Raw genomic sequence first — 14,545 nt, 5'->3', positions numbered from 1 at the left:
GTCACACAAGGAAAGCTGGAGAGGAGTTGGAAGAGGACACAGGTGCTCAGGTTGCACGGGTCGAGGGGCAGACTAGGAAGACTCTGTCAAGCCAACTTGAATCCCAGGAGGGAACTGGGAGAGAGCAGTGGTAGCCGAGAAGGGAGAGGAGGAAACTCCTCAGAACCAATAGCACTAACCAAGAAGCACGCTGAAGTGTGTCAGAGGAAGAAAAGGAACCAAGAACAAGAGCCGCCCTGACAAGAGGGAGAGAAACCAACCCAGTGACACAGACCTATTACAAAGAAGGTAATGGGTAAGTGGGACACTCAGCGAGGCGGTTATAACGATTGGCATAGTCATAATCATCACAGTCAGAGAAAAGAATATAATGATTGAAGTAATAGCACTTGTCTCATTAAGAGAACAAGTAACCAGAGTGGGAATCATTACTGGACTCAGTATACTAGTCCCAGCGAGAAACCAAGTGGCAAGGAGAGCGAGAATCTTTCCTGGGAACATCACACTTATCACAGTGAAAAGTCAAGTGATCAGAGGTTTATAACTTGTGCCAATGAGAAAATTGTTTAGAATCCTTGAGTTCTAAGTTCGGTGTCCGAGAGAGAGAGACTTTCATCTTCATATAAGGACAGCATGAAAGAAAAGAACAGGTATCGGAGCATCTATACAGAGGAACTTAAAAAGCCAACAGAAAGGGAACTAAGGGGTGAGGAAATGTCCCATCAGTGAACACCACCTTTTCTAATTGCATTCTAAAAAGGTAATCCGGAGCTTTGTGACGATATTGTTTATTCTATCCTGCAACATAATTGACCAAGGCAGGACCCACGATTCTTTTAAACTGTGGCATGTGGTTCGCATCTATAAAAGAGGGAGATCGCCTGGATCATCAGCAGATTGCTCTGCTAGATGTTAGAAGCAAAATCTTTTCCTCCTTAACCTTAGTGGAATAAGATTTTTTGGCAGTTAAGATGGGCCGTTGGAGAAGAAACCAAACAGATTTCGCAAAATGATTGGCACTACTTTAAACGCTCTTATTAGGAGTATATGACATTGTTAACAGTACCTAATACACCTGATCATTATCTGTGATTCATTGATTTCTCCAATTCCTTCGTTCTTGTATGTCAGGAGAGCTTATGGGCTAAGTTTACAAAATGGGCCCTTCCTACTGGAAAGGAAAGGATATTCATTTACTTGCACACTAAAACCGCTTTCCAAGTTAGATTAGATCTAGCTGGTACTATAACAGAATCCATTGTGGCAGATAATGGTTTAAGGCAGGGTTGCGTTTCAGCCACCTGCCTTTTTAACATCTATATTTTGGACTTGGGTGAATATATCGAAACTCTAGTCCTCGGGTTTAAGAATAAGATGTTTGGCATATGCTGACGATATCCTGTTGGATCACACGCAGAAGGGCCTACATAAAACATTAAAGGGCCTTCGTTTATATGCATTTGCATCCTGGATGCTTGGGGCGCGGGCTGTGTTGTATGGTACAAGCCTACTGTAAAGGTATAGAATTAAGAGATCAACACAAAAAGGTGGCATGTTTGCTACACACTTATTTAAAAATTAAATGAGGAATCCTAACTATCCCCAACTCTAAGAGGAGGTTCCCTCCCTCAACAAAAACTAAGGAGCTGTCCGAATGTCTAACTAGAAAGTCCACCGTCCTGTGTTCCTACCTCTATCCCTTACATTTATAAATGAACTAAACTGGATCGGTCTCAAGAGTCCAGAAGAACGACTCCCTTCTCCTGGGCGAGCGCTGTAGGGGGAAAAGGGTCTCCCTTCCCCTGGTATCCAGTTGTTTCACCAACTGTAATTACTTCGTGGTAATTTACCACAAAGTAATTACTTCGAAATTTTGATGAAAAAAAAAATAGAAAGTGGCTAGGGTGTCGGGTAGGGGCAGTAATGAAGGAGAAGGGGGCATGGGAAGGGGACCATGCTGCATGGGTCCTCAAACCAGATGTGGCTTCCTTATGGCTTTGGCAAACCTGGTTCACCATCTTGCTTGGTATGTAATTGTTATTCTGTATTGTTCCATCTGTGTATGTGTCCCAGACCCATGGTTCTCTTCCTTGCGAATTTGGCAGCCCTGGTATACTTTCTTCCCATGTACCGCCACAAAGAAGACAACGCTGTATGTACGTTTTCAGCGGATGTGGGTCCAACATGTTATGTGGTTTCACTGCCTTTCGGGGCACCCCCCCCTACAACAGTTTTGGTTGTCCCACCCTGTCCCAGACACTTACGGGGATCTTTTGGTTGTCTGCGGGCTTCAGCTCCCCTCTACCGCATCCTCCGGTCGGTCTACAGACTGCAGCGGCTCGGCAGCAGCTCCCTGCCGTTAAGGCTGTGCAGGCCAGGCAGTTCCTCACTCCAGCCTTCTCGTGCAGCTGGTTGTTACGCCTCCTTCTCCAGCCTGGCCACGGCAGGCCTTCCGGGGATGCTTCTGCAGAAAGCTATTTCTCCCGTCTGGTGCTTCTTTCCTCAAACAGGATTTGAATCTCTGCTTCCTCCAGGGATGACCTCTCCCATTGGTGGGTGTTTCTTCCCTTTTTATCCCTCTGCAGTGTTCAGATTATCTAGTCTGCTCAATGTGCATGATAGAACCGATCTACGTGGCTTTGCACCTCTTCTTCGTCATAGTCATAGCATATTCAGCCTCCCCTGGGTAGTCACTACTCTCCCTCGTCTCAGTCAAGTCAAGTAAGCATAGGTACATGTGGGCTTTGGGAGTTCGCATTCCCTGTATTGGGTCGAAGATGAGGGGGTATTGGGGTAGAATATGATCATACCGCTTTCTCCCTGAGAGGTCCGCCCTTGTCCCAAAAGAGGTTCCCCCTCCCGATGTGATCCTACCATTATGCACCACCCCCGGGGTGATAATTGAACTGTGTCTGCACTGCTCTGACCCCACTGGAAGGCCCCCACCCCAGGGCAGAAGGGGCATCTAGATATTAGTCACACCGCGTTCCAAGCAGCCGAGGTGCTGCTGCCAGCACCCCATTCCCAGCTTCCCCTTCCCTTCCCCTCACCTCTTGGCAACCGTGTACGCGGGTGGCCAGAGTGTTTTTTTTTAAAGAAAAAGAAACTTTTCTACGCAGCCCGAAGTCACGGTTCCTGAAGTCCCGTTTTCAATGTGGATGATGTCAGTCATCAAAATTGAAAGAGGACTCCGCGTCAGGCTGCACAGAAAAGGTAAGGTTTTTGTTTTTATAATGCACACCATTAGCACCCGCGTAGGTAACTACACAGGTGCGAATGGCGATATTATCGCCTCAATAGCTAATGGGCTTGCAATAAACAAAACAGACAAAAATTAGGTTTTCACAGAGAAGGGTCAATTTTAGGTGGATCCTGGAAAAAATACCCAACGATTCCGTTGATAACTTATCTTGGGATCCTGATCTTTAGTAGATGGAATACCACAGAAGTGTTAAAGTTGTTAGGAGAAAAGTGGATAGCTTCATTGCAAAAAATGAATAATAAACAGGAAAGATGCAATGTTCTCACTGTTACCTGTAGTTAAATGCTATGAAATGAAGGTGGTCCCCAAAATTATTTTTGGCCTGGAAACTATGAATCCCTGAACATGAATCTCATTACTGGCATGAAGGCAAACTTGTGGAGGACAGTCCTTGGCCTACGTCACTCCACTATGGCTTTGTTCCCTTGAAGGTAAACATGTAATACTTTATTATTACTATATAAGAAGGTGATCTGTTCCTCATCCTCCTCTCAGTCACTGTTTATACATATTAAATAACACTTATCACAAAAGTCACGCAAGAATCTGGTGATTTGGGATAAAAAATGTAGAAGTTGGATAGAAGAGACAGGCTATACGCAGAAACATTTGATTTAAAGACCCGAGTTGGTAAAAAATGAATCTGGGATACTGATTGGACCTGTTATGTGAGAAGTTTCAAATTGTAACAAGATATGGCTAGTGAGCCTAGGAAACAGGGGTATCTGCTTAAATATTTAAACAAATACCTAAATGCCAGACTCCGAGCACTGTGCTTGCAATTCAATTTAAATCTCACTCCGACACGAGAAATACATAATACCGGGGACGTTAGTTCCAATCCTAATTCAGTAGATTGTGAAAATGAGACATTAAGACATCTGTTGATACAGTGGGTGGGACGGCTAGAAGTGAGGAGACGGATATTGGGGGACTTTCCTTCAAGGTGAGTGTATAGAAGATCTTCTTTGGCAACTGTGTTTTCGGGTAGACAGACTAAAGCGGTTTTTAGAATATTAAGATTTTTGAAATATTTAGGCTTTGTGGCGTGCAGGAGCTGTGAATATATTGTATCTGCTTAATGATTTTATTAACTAAGCTGTAAAAGTATGAAATTTGCTGTATTGCTGATTGTACCATTCTAGTGTCAGAGGTCCACCTTGATGCCACTTTCAACATGGAAGCCCAGACCAACTATGTTTATCCACAACATCATTATTTGAAGTTGGTGTGTCGAATTCGCCCTTTTTTGTCAAAAGGGAATTGTGCCCGCCTTGCACGAGCCACTGTTGGATCGCGAATCAATTACTGCGGCAGCCTCTTATAAAATGGCACCTCTCTCCGGGGAACCTAGCTAAACTTCAGACTCTGCAGAACAGTGCGGCCAGGATTGTCAACCAGTTTAAGCGTACTGATCACATCAGTGAGGCTTGTTGTGCTGTTCAATGGCTTCTAGTGAGGGAGCGCCTTGCCTTCTGGGGCATCACTATTGCCCATAAATGTGTGTACGAGAGTGCGCCCTCATTTCAGAAAGTTAGATCTTTAAACCCATTCCTCGCACTACGCTCTAACAATACTAACTTGTTATTTAACCCACGGGTCAAGCTTCAAAGAGTTGGGAGATTGGCCTTTTCACTGCCTCATCTATCTGGAATAATCTACCATCAGAGCTTAGAGAAATAGACCCAGTGCTTTTCTTCAAAAGGCTCCTCAACACCCACTTCACCTAAGGTGGCCATGTGTGTGATGGAACATTTAATGTAAACTTTGACCTTTTGGTTCTCTTGAGCAGCCTACTGTGCGCTTTTTTGCTATGCATATTTGTTGTTGGTGTTAGTCTGTGTGTGCACCACTTTGCCTATAGGCAGTGTGAGAAATCTGAAGGTACTCTCACAAGCACCCCCCAGGGATCTTCTGTTCAGGTGGCCATGGAAAGGACATTGATCTTGGATCTGGACCTAGGGGTGGACAAGCGTGGGGGGAAAAATATTTTTTTAAAATAAAGAAAAACACCACCACCTGGGTAGAGATGGTATCCCCTCTTTTCTAACACTGACTCACCTCCCTTCCCTCAACCTTCATGGGCTATTTTTATTCTTGCCCCATCTTACCCTGTAAATACCCACCAAGTACCGAGAAGAGGAAGAAGCAACTAGGAGTAATACACACTTCCTATTATAAAACACTACTCTAGTACTGGGACGAAGAAGAGGGGTATGAGGATATCCAATACCGAAGGTTAAGCATGTCCCATTAATTGGATTAAGTATGGTGAGGTAGGATAAGCTAACAACTCACACCTGACGCTTCTTAATATGGCTCAGGTGTATAAAAGGGGAAGGCCAGAAGCAGGAGAACGAGGAGCTGAGATGCCGTGTTGGGAAGAGACTCAGAAGTCTGGACTCCGACACGGTCCGGGTCTATTGCCAAATCGGAGGTAGAGAAGTGCTGCCGGGACGTGCCCGACGAATGTGGCAGTCTGCTTCCCCACCACGGAAAAGGTGAGAGAAAGCAACAGGAGCAGCAGCCGGCCACATGCAAGAGCAGAGCGCTCCTGCGACCGCAGGCAAGGGACAGTCCAAGTGAACGTGAACCATATTGAATAGCTACCTGAATTGAAACTACTAATGGAGCATATTAAACAACAAACTGAAGTTAACAGATGCTATTTGAATAAGATCATGGCGTATTGAACAACGACCGAACATTTGAAGTTACACAGATCTATTGAATGTCAGAATGTATGTAACCAGCACTGTGGGCAAAACGGAAAGCATAATTATTTAAGTATTCTAACAGTGCGAGAAAGACCATAAGTATATGGTAAAACCAAGACAAACAGAACAGAGTTACCATAACCAAAGTGCATACAAGTGTGAACGTCAGAAGCCTGAGAAGGGGACAAATAAGATTAAGGGAACTCATGGTTGCACGACCTGTGATGGGTGGTCCAACAAATGCACCTAGACAAGGGAGTTCCCCACTGTGAAGATTACAGACATCACAAATCAAGCCAAGGAGAAGCTTAGGGTTCCTGGTTGCGGGACCGGTAGTGGGTGGACCATGTGGACTGATAACTGTACCTAGACCAAAGCCCTAAATGATGACAAAGTACATTGGAAATGATTGCTGAAGAACTGTGAAATAATTAATTGGTAAAGCAAGTCGGAAGGTGGTGTAAGGAAGACAGGGTATCAACAGTAAGACGGGCACAAGTGACCACAGTTCAAGGGTGTTTATTAACTTTTGCAAGGGTATGATAAATGCCCATCTAAACATAAATCTAAATCTACAACCATCAAAATAAAGAATGCAGTCCTAGTGGAGTCTTGTCCAATCAAAGGAGGCCTATACAAAAACACCTACTGCCAATCTTTACTAATTTACAAATAGTGTGGAGGTGAAGTTCATGCAAAAGAAAGAAGTGTCCACAAGATAAGTCAGGATGATTGGGCCGTTGGCCTCCCTTACCCACATTTTCAGCATGGGGCAAGGCGGGTCACTGTAGCAAAGCACACTGGCACTGCGGCATGAGGCTACAGTTCAGTTTCACAGTTCAGGAACTTCTGTGTCCTAGTCTCTTTGCTTCTTGCAAGTCTCTTAACTCAGAGCCTGATGTACAAAAAAACATGCAAACTTTTTCCTTTTTACCAGTATTCAATCTGGGGGTTCGATCCCCCTCAGCCGGGCTCAGATCCCTTTCTTTCGGTCAATTGTCTCCCTCAGTCAGGCTCAGACCAATTGTGATGTACTGAAACTATCGACGACTTTCAAATATGCACAGGATTTAGCAAGACCCGCTGCATGACCACTTCGATCTCAGTATTTTTTTCCTCACACTCAGCATCAGTTAGATACCAACAGAGACCTTTGAATGAGCGCCCACGTGGCGCCGGACCACTCTGTGTATGGTATCTCGGGTTGCCTCCCAAAGTTCAATCACAAAATATTACTTCTTTTTGGCTTCCAATTATATCTGCGTCGCTCTCTGCAAAGGCCTGGCACACTATTCTCTTTTTACAATGTTGCCACTTGCAACCTTGGTTCAAAACACAAGCTGGTTGGGTATCAGTCTCTATGATTGTGCTGTCTTTCCGGATGCCGCTTTGTTGTAGGAGCAAAGGAAAGTACCACGTGGCAATCGCTCCTCCCCGCCTTGGATATCAACGCGGGAGAGCCCTGGGAACCTCTGACACACTGTGCAGGTTTGATCAGCCTTAGTTCCTGGTCTTCGGTTTCTTACTTTCCAAGACTCATGAAAGTAACCGTCTTTAGAGGTCACGGGTACTTCCCTCCTTGAGACTCTCTGGTCTCACCGTCTTTCTCCTTGTATTAAACTGCCATCTTGGAACTTCTGATTCTTCGTATGGTTTGCCTCGCTCAGAGTATGCTTTCGTGCTCCGCCTTTTATCCATGTGGGGAAGTGTGATAGAAGTCAGGTGTGAGTAATAATCCATAATTGCCTGGCCTTGCCCATCTATGCTGTTTGGACACGTCAGGTATACAGCACTTGTCCGAGAGAAAGGGTTTGCGTCAGGAAAGGAGGTGGTTGAATTTCTAGGTATCCTACCTGCTAGGATGGGGAAAAGGTGTTATTGGGAAGGGGATGCCACGTCTCACCCTCCAGTGTCCCACTTCCACTCCCCCTAGTACCCTGCATCAAGGTGATCCTCGATCACACTGGTCCACCCCCAGAACAGGCTCCAAAAGCAATGGTAGTGTCCTGGTCACATATTCCCAGGGACTAGCGGGTGAGACACCTTCAGGCTTCTCACAGTGGGTCAAGTAGACTGATCTTTTCTTGTATTGAACATTAAGCGGATAAAGCAGTATAAGTGACGCAGTGAAATCTTGGGGAAGGGAACCCCCGAGAGTTAAAGAACTGAAAGCCGCTGTCTTGGTGAACGGAACATTAGGACCTCCTTTTTGTGTGAACTATACTGTGTTGAACTTGGGGAAGGGAACCCAAGAAAGAACACCGACCCAAGAACAGCTGAGAATTTACTTTTGAACACTATTCTGTCGACTAAAATCACATACCACGTTTTTTTTCTAGATGTGAGGATAAGCATAGGTTTTTGACACAGACGGCCGTTTTGATTTGGACTTGGACACAGAATTCCCTTATTTGTATTTAGGCAGGAGCACTCCCTACCTTAGTTATAGAACAAGTTAGGCCTCAACACCATCCTGATATTTGAAATAAAACATTCCTTGAAACTTGGAATCTGTGGTTTGTGTCATCTCTTTTATTTATTTATTTGCATTTTTAAAGCGCTCACACAGCCCGTGGGCATCGAGGCGCTGTTACAGGAATCGTTATAATTGTTTTCTTTTGGTCTTTGTTGCGTATTTATAACACGCTTAAACACCCACAGGTTTCTAAGCGTGGACCCGGGGATTGAACCTGTGTTGCTTCATGTCGTCTTGCTTCCAGGGCGAGCACGTTACCGCTGAGCTATCCTCCCAGGACACAGCAGTAGGCATGTTATACATTTTAAAAATGAATGATTTTTATTTGTGAAAAGTTTAAAGTGTAATTTTTTTAAACCATGACACAAATAAATACAATTACAAAAAAAATAAAAAATAAACATCTAATCATGCACCAGTTTTAGTCAAGCATCCTACCAAAGCACAGATCTGGATTGGCCCAGGAGGGCTACACAGATCAGCAAAAATGGGTTTTGGAATGGAGGTTGACAATTAGCTAGCCATTGACATCTTAATATTTAATATACTGAATATTGAAGGTTCTGGTCTCTCAATTAACTGAAGCGTCTCAGATTAGGAAAGCCAAGTGGCATTTTTGCTGCTCAGATAGGACTAAAAGTCACACGACTCAACCGTAGTCCAGTGGAGATCTTTCATCTGTTGAATCTTCCCTCTACTAACTGTGATGTGTCCGTAGACGTGGTTACTGCTCCCCTAAGTAGAGCGCATTTCCATGAGGACAGGGAGGTTGCGCTGCTACATTATAGTCCCCCTGAGGGTGGTACTCAGCGGGGAGATCTCATGGGGAGGGAAGCCCCCTATGGGATTAGTGATGACCTGGGGAGAACATGTTATCCCCCAAAGGCCACTTTCCTCACCAATCCCATTCCTAATATTGCGTTTTTCCATACCATCAACATAGGAAGTACAGGGACCAGGAAGAGTAGGGACTTCCCAAGTAGAGTCTCCTTACAAAATACTAAGATGAAGAAGAGCTCTGTTGACTCCTGGGAGACTAGTCAATTCAGTACTGTGACAGAGAAGAGGCGCAGAGTACTGAGGAGCATCAGCGAAACCAAAGTGAGCAGACCAGACAATCTGGAACAGCCAACTCCAACTACAAAATAAAAACAGAGGATGGACTTTACCAGGGTCAGCCCTCCCTGGTATAACTGCGTGAATCGGTTCTGCGTGCACGAGAGGAGTGAAGACTGGGATGCCGGTAAAGAAGCCAGAAAGTCCAGAGCCGATCCTCAGCGAGAAGAAGGAATGGCGGGCTGGCAGACAAAGGCTCCAGGTGGTCTTGAAGTCTGGATATCGAGACTGCTACCAGGAGGAAGATAGGTGCTGCAGAGCCACGGCAAACCAAACTAAGCTCACAGGATCACCACGAGTCCTGCAGCCGACTGCAGGTGCTGGAAAGGAGCCGGAGCACATGACGAAACAAGGTATGCAAGTGGGAAGAAAGGCACCGGGGACCAGAGGAGGTCGTGGCAAGCAGAAGGGGGCGAGGCCAGCCCGAGTACAGGGCCTGGGGCGTGAAACACAGCTGTGAAGAGACTTTTCACATATATGGTAGTTCTTGGCTGGAGAGTGAACCAAGTCTACCAGGAAAGAGCTACCTGAGAAAGGAGAGTTTGGAACTCGCAATGCTAAAACAAAAAGATCGTTAGTCAATCTTCATAGTCACATTACCTGGCAGAAAGGCAAACCAGGTTGGCTGTGAAACCAAGAGATGGAGGGCAAGGACAGTATTACTGCTGGCACGGTGTTGTGGACATTGATCTCCATAGTCCCAGTACCTGGCCAAGTGGTATGTTGACACCAAGCTAAGAAACACCAGGGGTAGGGAGTCATTCCCCTGGTGTTTGTGGACACTGAAAGGCCAGGAGAAGGGAGTCATTCTGTTGGCAGTTTGAGAAGCTGGAAGAGACATGGGGAATTACCCCCTGAGTTTTGAACCTTGTGAGTGAAGCCAAGAGAAGTGAGACATTGAAGCCAAGAGAAGTGAGACATTGTCTTGGCCGTGAGAAGAGCTTGTGGGAAACCAGGGAAAGCCGCCTGGTATTGGTGAACATCGTAAAAGAAGGCCAAGACAAGGGTCATGCTCTGGACAGTGTTAATTGCACCGAGAGGCCAGGGAAGGGAAGCCTCTTACCCTGGTATTGGGAAAACCACTTAGAAACCCGAGGAAAGTCATCCCCTTAACATGATGAAGACGCAAGACTTCCTTTTTAGATGCATATTGGTGGAGCCCCAATCCAAGTAACATTTTTGAGATGTTTGATTTGTACCTTTCTGAGAAGAACATTTAATTTACCCTACCCAGAAGCAAATTTAGGCTGCCGTCCAGAAGAAAGAACAACAAAATCACCCCTTTTTTCCTTAGTTAATTTAGAATGTAAGGGAAGGAAATATGTTTTGACACGACAGTTGACCATTTGGATTAGACAAACCTTCTGACGGAATCCTTAGTTTGTTTGAGGCAGGGCAACACCTCTTAGAAATGGAACAGGTAGGGTTTTTGCTTTTAATTCTTATCTAATAAAAGTATATAGGCAAAAGCATTCCACCTGTGTGTCAGTGTCCTACTCATATACCCGTAAATAGTTTATTTTCAAAATCTGTAAAACTGCCCAATCCTGAGCGGCCATCCACACCAAAAGTAATAACCTGAAAGAGAAAAGCAGTGTCTCACCTTTTAAACTTCATATTGGCTGGATGTGCAACAAAAATATTTAACAGTGCGAGCTCAGATCAAGGAAGCAAAATGCATTTTGTGAAATTAAACATACAAAAAAAATAACAGTCAAATGTAATTTTCAACAAATCTAGACAGATGAGGAAATTGCTCAAAATGGATGGATGCCTAAAAAGGACTAAACCATATACATCAAAATCGTATCTGATCACTATGAGCCAGTCATCTTCCCAGCCATTTCGGAACAAAGCACTAACCATGACATGGCTTACGTTGGTGATAAGGGGGGCGGGGGGTTTGAACAGGCCTCTGGCATGGGCTGTACAACCCAAAAAGGGAAGCCAACCCTCCCATAAACCGGTAATGCGAGAGAGGAGTCTTGCTTAATTCGAGGGGGATTTAGGCTGACGCCAACTTAAAATGAGACCACAAAAGTAGAACTGCACACCTGTACATTGGAAATTAGTACAAGGCTGAGGGGTGAAAGGGGGTGGCAACCTCACCCAGCCAATCAGGAGGACCAGAACTGAGTTTTTAACCACATGGTAAAACCCCCACTCTGAGCCTCCTCAGAAGCGGGAGACCGCTGTCTTCCCCGCGGGTACCGAAGTAAGTGCCCCCCAGACCCTCTTCCCTGCCACTCCCAACCCAGTTTCCACATCTCTCACCCACCCCATCCAAACTGACCTAGCACTCCTTCGTCCTTTGCCGGTGCCGGGAAACACACCGTCTTCCCAGCACAACTAATGACAATGGCTGCCATGGAAGGGAGAAGGGACTGAGTGTAGTTTCCTTCTCTGTGATCCATGGTGGCCATTTTGTTTTGTGTCCCCCGCCCCCAAGTACAGAAACGGCAAATGTGGCGTTTCTGAACTTGGAAAAAGAAAACCTATTAGAATCCCGGTACAATGTGCCAGGATACTAACAGCAATACACCCCTCTGCGTGGGGGCATTGCCGAGGCAGGTAATACCCCAGGCTAACATTAAACCCCTCGCGAACTGGCTCGGGGCATTACCTGGCCCGCTAATGCCCCCCCACAATCGTCAGGGTTTATTGCTTTAATATAGATCTTTGAATACACAGACCACTAGCAGTTAATTAAGTACTTCAGTAAACAAAAATTGGCAATGCCAACAGTTTGGGCTTTTGTGTTCAGGCTAATGCAATAGTTTCAGCTTATAGGTGATGCAAAAGTGCCGCCTAATTTCCCAAACTATTTAAAAAGTGTTAAGCACAGGTGCAAGACTCAACTGAAGAGAATGGGAACAGTGAGACAAAGTGTGAGAGAATGATTAAAACTGGGATGTTGCACATACTAGGAAATGTATTGTCCCCCTTGTTGCTTTCACCACCAACCTGGAGCAGGTGGGGTCATGTTATGGTCTCCTAAACAGGTTGGTAAGGTTTATGGCGAAAGAGGGAGAGAGCTTAAACTGGCTAAGTTGCCTCAGATGGTTTTATGTGAAAACTGTGGGTGGCTTGAGCTGGTAGGGGGGTTGCGCCAGTCGGCCAAGTGAAGCCAAATGTGGGAGTGAGCCTGTTAAGTCCACCAGCGAGAACAAGTCTGCGAAGTTAGGCAAGGCACCAATTGGTGGGTGATACTTTTTGATAAGGTGTGGCCTTAAAGGCTGTTAATGAGGCGTGAGTATAAGGGAAAAGAGCACCTCAACGTGCACAACTATGATGCACACACTTAAATGTCCTTTGTGCACGGTTCACCACCTTGTTGGCTCAAGTGAAGTGAATGGGGCATCCCATCATTTGCGCCAAACAAGTTGTGAAAATCGTTGCATGATGGTCTATCCCTACTGAGCACTTATTTACGTTATATGTTCATGTCAGGGAGTTTGGTTCCAGGTGTCAGAGGGGAATTAGGAAGGGGTGCCAGAGGGGAATTGGGAAGGGGAAAGGACACACGGGAAGGAAAGGGTGCATGGTGTGTTTACTGTTTCTGCAGACATTAACCCCAGATTTGCTCATGTGCAGGTATTGTGTTAAATACAATTAGCTCCAGAGCAGATTCTGTGACTGGAACCGTTAGCCCCAGAGTACTTACTGTACATGCCATCATTCTCGCAGTGCAGGTATTGAGTCTGTGGTTGTAAGCCCCAGGGTAGGTATTGGGTCATATGTAACGGATTGGCAGATACTGTATCAAACGTCATTAGTTCCAGGGTAGGTACTGTGTCTGGAATCGTGTACTCCGTCTTTAATTATTTGCCCCAGGGCAAGTATTGTCAAATGTAGCGGATGAGCAGGTACGCATTGTATTGGATGTCTTAGCTCCAGAGCAGGTATTGTATCTGCACTCATTCGCTGCAGCCAAAGGAAAGGATGACCATTAGCGCTAGAAAAGGTAGTGCCTGCTTCTATTCATCGGGGTGTTTCTGCGTCTGCAGCCATCACACCTAGAACAGACGCTGTGCCTGTAGTTATTATCCACTGAAGGGTAATTAAACCCAGAGAAAGTTCCTGATCTGCACTGCAATCATTAGCCCTGGGGAATCATTAGTTTCAGAGTAGGCACTGCAACTGGAGACAGTACACGGCTGCAGTCATTAGCCAGCGCAGGTATTATAGTAACTTACACCAGCCCACGGTCTCTATGTAGTAATTGGACAGCAGTTACTGCGGCTGCGAGCATTCCAAAGCCTGAACTGTCCCGTAAATGAGATTCGGAGCAGCTACGATGTCTAGGATACCAACAACAGGCTACCCTGTGTAATTTCAAAACCAGATGTTGAGAAAGTCACGTAATTACAATTTTCAATTTCAGCTTGTGATGAGTACAATATAACGAATTACAGCTTCAGCAGTAGCCTCTAACCTCAACGTGCGTTTCAAGAGGTTGCGAAAGAGCTCCTCTTACCAATATAACAAGAAAGGGTGAGAGCGAAGAATGCTAAAAGAAATGCATATAAAATTAATTACAAGAACTGGATCATATGTACTCACCTGACACTACCTGGAAACTGGAAATAAGCGTTTGGTAAAGTGAGCCCTTAGGTTGCTTTCATTATCAATTGAAACGCACATATAAAGTCTCTATGAGACCCGATAGCATTGTGTGTTTGTTTAAAAGTTTGCCAACACTTTCTGAAATGCCTTTAAAGCGTAAGGACGTATTTCTGACATGCCTGTAAGTCGTCATGACGTTTTCACGTAGGACGCCTACGTGCTTAGAAGAGAATCATGGAGGAAAAACGACTCGATGCCATGCACGGGCAGGTATATTTAGGTGCTGGTGGGTTTGTTTTGCAGCGACAGCGAATCTTTCTGTATCTTTTTAGCTGGTAAGTAATATCCGTCCTGGGCTCCTTGCGCCCCGCCTCCAAACAGAAGTGATTATTGCCGTGTAGCCAGTGC

The 14,545-nt window shown here is 45.3% G+C and overlaps 1 protein-coding gene across 5 annotated transcripts in view; it reads right to left on the bottom strand.

The window, feature by feature from the left end:
- Positions 1-14,272, bottom strand: part of BFAR (bifunctional apoptosis regulator) — a 799,780-nt gene extending 785,508 nt beyond the window's left edge. For 2 of the 5 annotated variants that reach the window (XM_069647783.1, XM_069647787.1), the window contains exon 1: positions 14,135-14,271. The gene's annotated coding sequence lies outside the window, so the exon portion shown is untranslated. Of the gene's footprint in view, positions 1-14,134 lie in introns of all 5 variants that reach the window. The other 3 variants (XM_069647786.1, XM_069647785.1, XM_069647784.1) reach the window with 3 other exon arrangements.
- Positions 14,273-14,545: the final 273 nt, after the last annotated feature.

Source organism: Ambystoma mexicanum, chromosome 2q, assembly GCF_040938575.1.
Source record: "Ambystoma mexicanum isolate Mex_15411 chromosome 2q, UKY_AmexF1_1, whole genome shotgun sequence".
In the NCBI taxonomy this organism is placed as follows: Eukaryota; Metazoa; Chordata; class Amphibia; order Caudata; family Ambystomatidae; genus Ambystoma; species Ambystoma mexicanum.
The sequence above is the reverse complement of the archived record's forward strand: the minus strand, read 5'-3'. Positions and strand labels throughout refer to the sequence as shown.